General features: G+C 33.7%; 1 long non-coding RNA gene across 1 annotated transcript; it reads right to left on the bottom strand.

Annotated features, from left to right (window-relative positions):
- Positions 1 to 4,639: 4,639 nt before the first annotated feature.
- LOC145613158 (uncharacterized) lies at positions 4,640 to 10,588 on the bottom strand. The gene is made up of 3 exons (XR_014106878.1): positions 10,229 to 10,588; positions 8,767 to 8,844; positions 4,640 to 5,145 (listed from the first exon to the last, which is right to left on the bottom strand). It is a non-coding gene; the product is annotated as an uncharacterized LOC145613158 (long non-coding RNA).
- Positions 10,589 to 11,014: the final 426 nt, after the last annotated feature.

The following is an 11,014-nucleotide window of genomic DNA, read 5'->3' as shown; positions in this document are numbered from 1 at the left end:
TTGCGTCTAAGGAAGGCCAAAAAAGTGGGATCGTCACGAAAATGCTACCATTTAAACTCTTAAGATTCAGGTTCAGAATTTCACACACACACACACAAGCTCTGACTTTCACACACACACACACTCACAAGCTTTGACTTTCACACACAGAAACACACAAGCTCTGAATTTCACACACACACACACACACATTTGAATTCAGTTCTGATTTCAAATCTGATTTACAGTTCTGAACTTCAGATCTGAATTCAGTTCTGGATTTCAACTCTGATTTCAGTTATAAAGAGATTACCTGATTCTTTTCCTTTCCTAAGAACTCAGATGCTTTGTTTAAAAGATCCGGAGATGTATTCCCTTGACAAACTGCACCTACAATCTGAGAAAATTGTCCAACAAGCGCTTTAAGAAGAAGATTGTTGTGTCCGACCCGGTCTTTCAGCTTTTCATTTTCTTGGGATAGTGTATCATTTTTTTTTATGCAAAACATTCACTTCTTCTTTAACACTATCCATCACAATATTCTCCTTTGAAATTTTCCATACCCTTCCTTCCTTAACACACCACGTACTCCAAAAATGTCCCCCTTTTTAACCCCTAATCCGTAATCCACAAGACGGTCGGGAATCTCATTGCCATACATAGTTTGCTGAAATGCTTCATCTTCGAGCTCTTGTTCAGACATCTTAGGGTGCATCATCCTCAGCTCTTCAACCTTAGCTTTAACATCATCCTATACCAAATTATACCACAAAATTTGCACAAAATTATACCACAAAATTTTCACAAAATCATACCAGATTTCTTTCACAAAACCATACCACAAAATCTTCAGTGACTGTGCTAGGAAGAAAGCTTCCATCTTTACTCGTATGGGTTTTAATCCACAGCTCTAACAAGCTCATTTTCTGTCCATGTTCATCTTCCTATAAATAATAAAGCAACAAGAGCTTTAATATGAAAAGTCAACAATATCAACCGCATATAAAAAGACATGCTCTAAATACAATCCTAGGTAATTATAAAATGACATATATATTCCATACATAATCAGCTTGTAGGTTTGCAAAACTTTTAGATCCACATGTATGAAACTGATTTTGGGAGGCTCGTGCTTTTTTTCCGCATTTTGACATATCCTGCACTCACATTCAAAGAGTATGTATCTATTATAATAATGAATAAGATATTAAATATTTCTTCATGCACAGTAAGCTAAGTATTGAACATACCTTCCCTTTATCCGAATCCCAATATTTCACCAACTTTACCCAATTACTACTTGTAATTCCATGTGGCACATTATTGCAAATCTGATCTAATGTCTTCTGTTCTGGCTTGTAATATTGCTGTTTCAGAGAGTATTTGTATTGCCTCCAACACTTATTGGCACGCTTGAGAGCCTGGTTGTCATATTCCGCACCAGAAGGAATCACAAAGTGTTCCTTCAGTAAATAAAATTAGTTATAAACATAAATCAGTAAGTAATCTATAAATAATAAGAGACCGACTAATTATGTATGTTTTGACAATAAAAAGGGATGGCTTAGGGACAAATATACTTACTCTTACATCTATAATTATCTTCCCTTTGAAATGCTTGTCGATTGCATGCCAATCTTTTTCCCCAACTGGGCAACGACTTTCCATCTTTGCAATCATACTAATGAATTTAACCAAAATATGTCCACCTTTCCTAATTGGCTGGCATAGATCATTGAATTCAACATAGTATTGGACGCCATTATTACTCCAAACATCAATTGGCAGAATTATACCACTTACTAATGTAGTAATACCATTGGCATCTGATTTAAATACAAAAAGTAAGGTAAAAGAAATAATCAGTTTAAAAAATTAAAGTACTAATTTAAATGGGAAATATTTACCTATGGTTAGAACCTCCTCCTTGTCGTCAAAATCTATGTCTAGAGGCCAATCCGAAAGTGCTCTTGGTCGTAAAGACTTAGATTGTTTCGGGATCTTTTCTGATTCTTTTCCACTTTTTTGTCGTTCTTGATTAGTCTGTGGAGTTGTTGTTGAAGTTTTAACAGCACCAGTCTCAAGGTTCTGAATTCCTCGTCTCACAGGTTGCTCGAGAGGTTTATGAGAAGTAGAAAGGGAGTTCAATGATGAGTCTGGTCTACTTGATTGTGGAATATTAGGTGAGACTTTTGTTGGATATTTTTTATCATAACCTGATGTAGCAGCTTTTTTAACTGAATTCGATGTTGAACCAGGAGGGTTTTTCCAAATGGATCCTACACTATTAGGTGGTTGCTGGTCAGATTTTGTAGTGGTAATGGGTGGAGAAAGAGGTCCCCATTTGTCATCCTTAAGTACCTCAGTATGTGGTGACTTAGTAGATTGTTTTTTGGTGGGTTGTGAAACAACTTCAGTAGTAGATGAAGTATGTGCATTAGTTGTAATTGGTGACTGTGCTGACAGTGGATCATGTGACTTAGCTGTGGTAGCAAGTATTTCGCTTGCTCTCTTGCTTCGATAAGTCATCTTTTACCTGATGAAACCATAAGATAAGCTACATTAGTATGTCAACACTGATATAAAGACAAGACATAAACTGAAATACAAAATAAACTGATATAAAGATCTAAACTATATATCTAAACTGTACAGTTCTGACTATAATCACAATATCACATTTAATTCAGAGCTGAAATACAGAATTTAATTCAGATCTGAATACTAGAACTGAATTTAGAGTCGAAATCAGAATTGGAAATGTAGTGAATATTTGATAATCAGAACTGAAAATGTAGTCAAAATCAGCCTTCCCACATGCAACTGATTAATATTTGATAATTATGTTAAATGAGGACTGCCCTTGATACCTGTCACATGTGAGGCTTCTTTCACCTCAACCTCAGACCTTGCTACTAGCAGGGTCCTTGTTGGTGTTTAAATAAGGAAAGATGACTCATCCAAAAAGTAACTATTCCCCAACAGAGCAAACAAAAGTAGCGGCAAATTTGTTTATATTCATATGATGGATTTTTGTCAAAGTCCAATAACTAACTAATAAATTTGTTTTTGTGAAGCATCACACTACATGTCTCTTTGGTATTGGAAAATTCTGACTGTATTTATAAAAGTTAAATTGTAACATAGGGTGATGGGAAGTCTAATGGTGATTATTTTGAAGACTCTGAAAATGGAAACAAAGCAACGACAAGCATGGCAACTACAACAGCAGAATATACAGACAAGCTTCCTCATATTGAAGTGCTAGGTATGAGCTTTTACTCATTATTATTTCTAGAATTGGTAAAAAAAATATAAAGTAGTTTTTACTATTTGAAGACAAATAGATAAACTTTTCTATTTTTGGTTCTCTGGAGACTGCAACACATTTTTACTATTAGCAATTTCTTGTATGTTAGAGAGAATCAACCAATCAAAGTCTTTATATTAGAAAGAATAATGACCATTATTGCTTTTCCTGCAGCTGCAAAAGAAGTATCTTCTGCTAGTCATAATACTGATCCTTGGCAATCTTCTGAATTTAAACTCCCAAAAAATCAGGTCTAAATTCAGTTCTGAATTCAAACAGCAAAAGCACTTAGTTCAATTACAGTTCTGAACTTCAGATCTGCAACTCAGCTCAGAATTAATTTTGGGTTCATTACAAATAGCAACAACACTTATTGTGAAATAGAAGAGTCTTAAGATCGGTCAAGATGCAAAAGCCTTAACCTTGACCGGTAAAAGAGCAGAAAGGCAGCTATAATCACAATATCAGTGAAAAGTAAAGACAATATATAAAGAAAAAACTGATATAAAGACAAGACTATATATGTACAGCTAAACTAAACATCTAAACTGAAATACAAAATGAGAACAACAAAAATCAATGCATTAGAGTTGAAATAACAAGAAATAAATTTGACCAAAAAGACAAAATCTGATGTTCAGAGCTGCAATTCAGAACTGAATTCAGTTCTAGATTCAGTTTGGAATTCAGTTCTAGAGTTTAATTCTGAATTCAGTTTTGAAATTCAGATCTGAATTCAGTTCTGGATTTCAGTTCTGATTTCGACTCTGAATTCAGTTCTGGTATTTAGATCTGAATTAACTTCTGTATTTCAGCTCTGATTTCAGTTTTATTCGACCAATAAGAAACCAAGACAATAATACTACTTAGTACCATAAAAACAGAAATTAATTTAACAAAATGCAAACCTTGATGAATTAGAATAACTAAATGAAATATAATGGCCTTGTTTGGCAAGTGGCTGTTGGCGGTTAGCTGTTGGCTAGTTCACTTGGCTTGTTTGACCAGCTGGTATGTTTGGCTGTTTATAATGGCTTTTGAAATTGGCTGTTAAAGCTGGCTGTTTATAAAAGTGTTTGGTAAATTAATTGTTGGTAGTTGGCTGTTTATTAGATAATTTGTGGGCCAACAAGCCAAAAGCCAACAAAAAAGCTACTCAAAGCAGCATTTTCATTTTGGCTTAAAAGCCAGCTTTTTCACTGGCTAAAAAGCCAATTACCAAACACATTTTTTGGCTGTTTGACCTCATAAAAAAGCCAAAAGCCAAAAGCCAACCAAAAAGCCACCAAAAAGCCATTTACCAAACATGGCCAATAAATACATACCCATCCAAATTTATGAACTCAAATCTGTAATAAATTATAAAAGTTGTAAACAAATTATTCAGGTATATCAAACAAGTCCCTAGGATTAGTTTTCACAACATGACACCACCCTTTTTGTATCTCATCCTCAATATAAAAAACTTGTTTTGCTTGAGATGAGAAAACAAATGGATCATCACGCAAAAATCGACCAGTGTGCATCAACTTTGAGAAATTGATACGAACACTTCCATTCGGATTTGTTTTGATACCCCTACGGATATCGACCCAATCACAACGAAACAATACAACCTTATAAGAACCATAATAATCTAATTCCAAAATTTCTTTGAGTTTTCCATAATATTCATGACCCTCTGCTTCCGTCATGATTCCTGAATTCTGAGTTACTCGAAATCACTCACGATCCACAATATCAAATTTATAACCATTGATAATAACACTTTTCATCCTTTTCCCGCGGTTACTCAAGCCACCGGCTAAGGCTTTTCTTAACTTTCCATCTACCGTGCTATCATCTAAATTATGGACCTATAATTCGAGAGTAATAAAGTTAGAATTAGAAAGTTGTATAATATGAAAATAAAAAGACCCTAAATGTAAAAGCATATGACCTGGCTTTGCAACCAATCTACAAATTCATCAATTATCCACTGATTTTCAATAGATTCATCAGCTTGACTTCCTCCAATGTCATTCTCTTGCCTCTTTAGTTTTAGGAACTCAGTATCGAGATTGTAAATTTTATGTTAGTAACAAATATATATTGGACACTTTAACTAAACACATAATGCTACTTACTTGAGCATCGGGGTTAGTTCATCAGAATGAAGTAAAACATAGCGATGATCTTGCTTTAAACTTCTATCATCCAAATGGACATTTTCTTTCTTTCCAACAACATGACCACCAGAGTTATACAAATAGTTGTCAATGTTTGATACACCATCCTCATTCCTTCTAGGTCTATTGAACATAGTCTCAACACTTTCTAAATATCTCGAAAAAAATGCAATTGTCTCCCACAAAAGGTAACCTTCCGCTATAGATCCTTCCGGTTGCGCTTTATTGCGTACATGAGATTTCAAAAAGGCCAAGTACCTTGAATAATAGTAACGATTTTGTATGTGAATGTGAAAGAATTGGAAAAATTATTATATAAAAATTAAATAATACAAATAAAAAGAATATTAATAAATATAATAATAATAATAATAATAATAATAATAATAATAATAATAATAGTAATAATAATAGTAATAATAATAATAAGTACCTTTCAACAGGATACATCCATCTATAATGAACCGGTCCGCCTAGTCTGACCTCTTCCACTAAATAAATTAGTAGATGAACCATGATTGTAAAAAATGTTGGTAAAAATTCTTTTTCAAACTTGCAAAGAGTCAACATGAGCTTTGATTAAATGATATCTAATTCTCTTGTATCTATCGCAGTTGAACATATCTTTTTTAAAAAGTCAAACAACTCCTCAAGTAAGTCAATAACTCTTGTGGCATTCGACGCCCTTAAAGCAACTGGGAGGATATCTTGCATGAGAATATGATGGTCATGACTTTTCATATTAATAAGATTCCGTTGCTTTAGATTCACACATATTTGCAAATTAGATCCATATCCATCAGGAACTTTCATCTTTTTCAAGACTTTCAAAAATCGTTCTTTCTCCTCGTTAGACATGGTGTATGTAGCTGGCGGGATGTAACCTTGAGGGTTGATCCATAGATGAGGTTTTATATTCAAATTCTTTAGGGCTTCTCTGCCACTCTCATCATCCCTACTATTATCCATATCTAAAAGAGTTCCTAATAAAATATCGGACACATTCTTTTCAATGTCCATAACATTTAAATTATGTCTAAGAGGATTATGCTCCCAATACTCTAATTCAAAAAATGTACTTTTCTTTTTCCAAAGAACATCATCACCATCGGGATCGCAATCATCATCAAGTTCATTGGCAGCTTTTTTCCCTCTTTTTTTAGGAACTTTTTTTTTGTCTTCCCATATACATACTTTACCCCTTCTTGTTGCTTCAAAACTTTGGTCCAACTGGTACGAATCGGAGCAATACCACATTCTTCTTTCCCATCAAACAAATTAGCTTGTGAACGATATGGGTGATCAATAGGCAACCATTTTCGATACCTTGGGTAGATAATTTTGCCACCAAATCTATATGAATAAGTAGAATGAGTGCAAGAAGGACAAGCTTTGTAGCCTTTTGTACTCCAACCTGACATCATAGCATAAGCCGGAAAGTCATTAATAGTAGATTGTAGGGCTGCTCGCAGTTTGAAGTTGCTTCCACTATAAGAATCAAAAGCATCAACACCTTCCCACAATAATTTCAATTCATGGATTAGTGGTTGCAAGTACACATCAATATCCATACCGGGACCAAATTTACCAGGAATAATTATAGAAAGAATAAAGGAAGATGGTTTCATGCAAAGCCATGGTGGTAAATTGTAAGGCATGAGGACCACCGGCCATGTACTATAATTTGTGTTCATAAGACGATATGGATTAAAACCATCACTCGATAGGCCTAATCTAATACTGCGAGGATCAGCGGCAAACTCTGTATATTTTTCATCAAATTTTTTCCAGGCCTCGCCATCAGCAGGGTGTCGTAGATTCTTATCATCCTTACGATTAAAGTGTCATCTCATGTCCTCCGCAGTTTTAGATGACATGTAAAGCCTCTTTAATCTAGGGATAAGGGGAAAGTACCGCATTACTTTAGTTGCCTCGCCTTTCTTACATGCTTCTTTTCCTTTTTCATTTACATCACCCTCCTTTCCTTTCACATTTTTCCACCTTGATGTATGGCATATATGACACTCACTTTTATTTGCGAATTCGCCCCAATATAACATGCAATCATTTGGACATGCATGTATTTTCTCATATCCTAACCCTAAATCATTTATTATCTTCATGCCTTCATAATAGGACGATGGAAACTCCTTAATAATGGGAAATGCGTCAATTAGAAGTTCAAGTAATTTATTAAATGACTCTGCAGACTAATGGAACATACACTTTAGGTGAAACAAATGCAATATAAATGAAAGTTTTGAAAAAGTAGTACACCCCTCGTACATGCGTTTATCATAAGCTTCCATGAGGTTTTTATACTTTGTCTGTTCTTCATTTGAGAAAGTTGATTGATACTCATCACCTACCTGCGATAAATGGTAAACCCCTCATCCATGTCATATGAATTGTCATCTTCAATACTTTGTTCATTAAATGATGGATCTTGAGTTTTGTCGGTTTGTCGTGTATTAACTCTAAAAGCTGCTCTTAGTAACCCGTCCATATCATCTCGACCTACTGCATTTACTTGATCATCACTTAGATCATAGGTCTTACTCCCTTCATCTTTACAATGAAATATCCAATTTCTATAGTTTTTATAAAAACCATAAAATAAAATATGGCCTCCAACTTCCTCTATAGAATTCGTTTTATTTAACTCGCACTTATTACATGGGCATTTAGTTTCCCATGTATTTGGTAAAAGAGTCTCTTTAGCAAGTTTCAAGAATTTCATGCAACCTTTAGAATAACCAGGATCACCTCTTGGTAACTCAATCCAAGTATTATCCATGTCTACAAAGAAGTATATAATTAATTGCTAAGTAAAAACAATGACATTAAAAAAAAATCATGTTACAAGGATCATTAAACCAATATATAATAGGGACATCACTTTCACTAAGTAAATAGACATCCATCAAACTTATAATATCAAGAATTTTATCCACTTAAAAATAATGTAAGTAATTCAAGCCTACAAACTTGTTGAGGGGTGAAAGAAGAAAATTAGAAAGAAACATGCAACAACAAATAAAAAGTTATACAAGTTTTTCAAGCAATTAGAAGATAGTGTACATGAAACATCCAATTAGGGAAATCTAATCAAGCCTACACAATTGAAATAAGTATATGACATACACTAATCAAGCCAACAATCTTCAAAACAAGAAAGGCATATCAAAACATATTCGAAAAATCCCAAACTAAAACCCTAGAAAACGCCATCAAATTCATCACAAAAACCCATAAAAAACTTTTTAAAAAAATACAACAACAAGGAAATGTGAAATTTCAAAAAAATACCTCTTTTGAGTAGCCTGAAAGTCCTACAAGCTGAGAGTCACGCACTTTTCGGTACAGCTCCGTAGGAACTATTGGTTTCTGGGCAAATGAAATTGCTGGATTAGAATGTTAGATCATACATACAGGCTCCTTATGATAATCCACCACCACATATAAAGACTCAAACTTCTTGGTCCAAAATAAGAGCTAAAATATGGGCAATGAAAGAGAACAAGGCTAGGGGAGGCAGTACCGCAGTAGTGCGTGAGCGATTTATAACAGTGTCACAAGTTTCATGCATTATCATTTATCAAGCTCTAAATTATACTATGTAAATGTATTTCAACTTAAATTGATCTTCACACCTGCTAATTATCACAACCTTCATTATCAACTCAACCCAAATCTTCAGCAATATACATATCATCTTAACCAACAAACAAACTTATACATTCTTAACAATAAGACTTGATTCATCATATCTTGTTTTACATTTGTTTTTCAGATTTCTCTGCATATCGCGTTGTGTTTCTAAACCTGGGTACGTTATTGCTTACACTGGCTTCCACATTCAGTGAGTCTTTGATATTTTACTATAGTAGTGCTATGGCTGTTGGGATCATATTTGTGGTACTACTTGTTCTTTTCCAGGTAATTATTGATTTTCTTGTATTTAACCTGTAGTTTGTAAAATTTGATTTCCGGTGTGTGTTTCACTGAAAGTTCTTGTGGCATATAAAAAAAAAATAGATATTTGTTCCAATAAATTCAATACAAGACTATAATAAAAGTAAATAAAGTTTAAAAGACATAAAATGGGATTTTAAGGAACTAGAACACCATAGCAAGCTTAAAAGGCATACATAAAGCACATAATCTCATATTCGGTCTAAGACTCTAAGACAAAGAAAATATTACCACTGATGATCACTTGTGTGAAACAAATAAAAACAACCACAAATAAAGATATGATGCAAATCCAAATTTCTTACAAGCTGTACTCTTCAAAATAAATCTGAGTATTGGGGTTGTTGTCTAATGATTTATATGGGAATGAGTATTGCTTCTAAGAGCAAAGCATGTGAAGACAAAATGCAATCATCAGCCACCAAATCATCATAGAAAATTCATATCAAAAACCCATAAAATTCAAAAACAAGAAAATTCATATCAAAAACCCATAAAATTCAAAGCCTATAAAATTCATATCAAAAACCCATAAAATTCATATCAAAACCCCATAAAATTCAAAGCCCATAAAATTCATATAAAATACCGAAAATTCAAAGCCTGTAAAATTCATATCATAAACCCATAAAATTCCAAACTAAAACCCTAAAAAATGCCATAAAAATCATAACAAAAACCAAAAAACTACTTTAAAATATAAAAAAAAATGGAAACCTTGGATTTGAAAACAGAATTCACGAAAAAAAACAATATAAAAAGAAATTAAAATATCTAATTAAGGGCAAAAAATTACCTCGCAATAAGAGATCGATTCTTGTTCTACACTAACTCAAAATCGAAGACATGCAAAGAATAATTCCCAATTTTAACGAAATTTAGAGAATTGTGAGATATTAGGTACCAAAAACGATAGATATATACCGAGCAACAATATTGTATAGAAAATTGTAAGTTGATACCTGAAATTTATGAAATTGACGATCCAAAAACCCCTAAATTCCTTGAAGTTTAGCAAGCAAAACCCAAAAATTAACCAAAAAGGAATGATGTTTTTTTTGTCGGTGATGATGGATTCCAGGTTTGGAGGAGAGCAGAACAGTGGATGGGCAGTTTAATAGCGAATTTGAGGGAATTTGGGAGCCTGATTCGAGTGAGGGTGAAAATACAACCCGCTAAGTTTTTCATTAATTAAAATTTTCAAAATTGCGGGCATCCATACTCACGTGCATAGCACGTGATTTTCCCGACGCTTTTAAGTGTTGAGTCAATCTTCGACCAGAAAAGGCGTCGAGAAAAGACGGTACCAAAATCCACACCAACAGCGTCGAACCAAAAGCATCCCCGTATATATATATATATATATATATATATATATATATATATATATATATATATATATATATATATATGACGAGGGGTGGAACTAGGTCGTTGAAACTAATCCTCCCTTGGTCAAACAAAATTTATAAACACTTAACAAACCTATATACTAGTATAGAGGCAAGTCAAGGATCGAACCTAAAGGAACGGTAATGTTCAAGCGCTCTCAATTATGCCCCTTAGCTAGGTCGAAGACAAA

The sequence above is a fragment of the Chenopodium album genome, chromosome 3 (genome assembly GCF_948465745.1).
Source record: "Chenopodium album chromosome 3, dcCheAlbu1.1, whole genome shotgun sequence".
NCBI lineage: Eukaryota > Viridiplantae > Streptophyta > Magnoliopsida > Caryophyllales > Amaranthaceae > Chenopodium > Chenopodium album.
The sequence above is the reverse complement of the archived record's forward strand: the minus strand, read 5'-3'. Positions and strand labels throughout refer to the sequence as shown.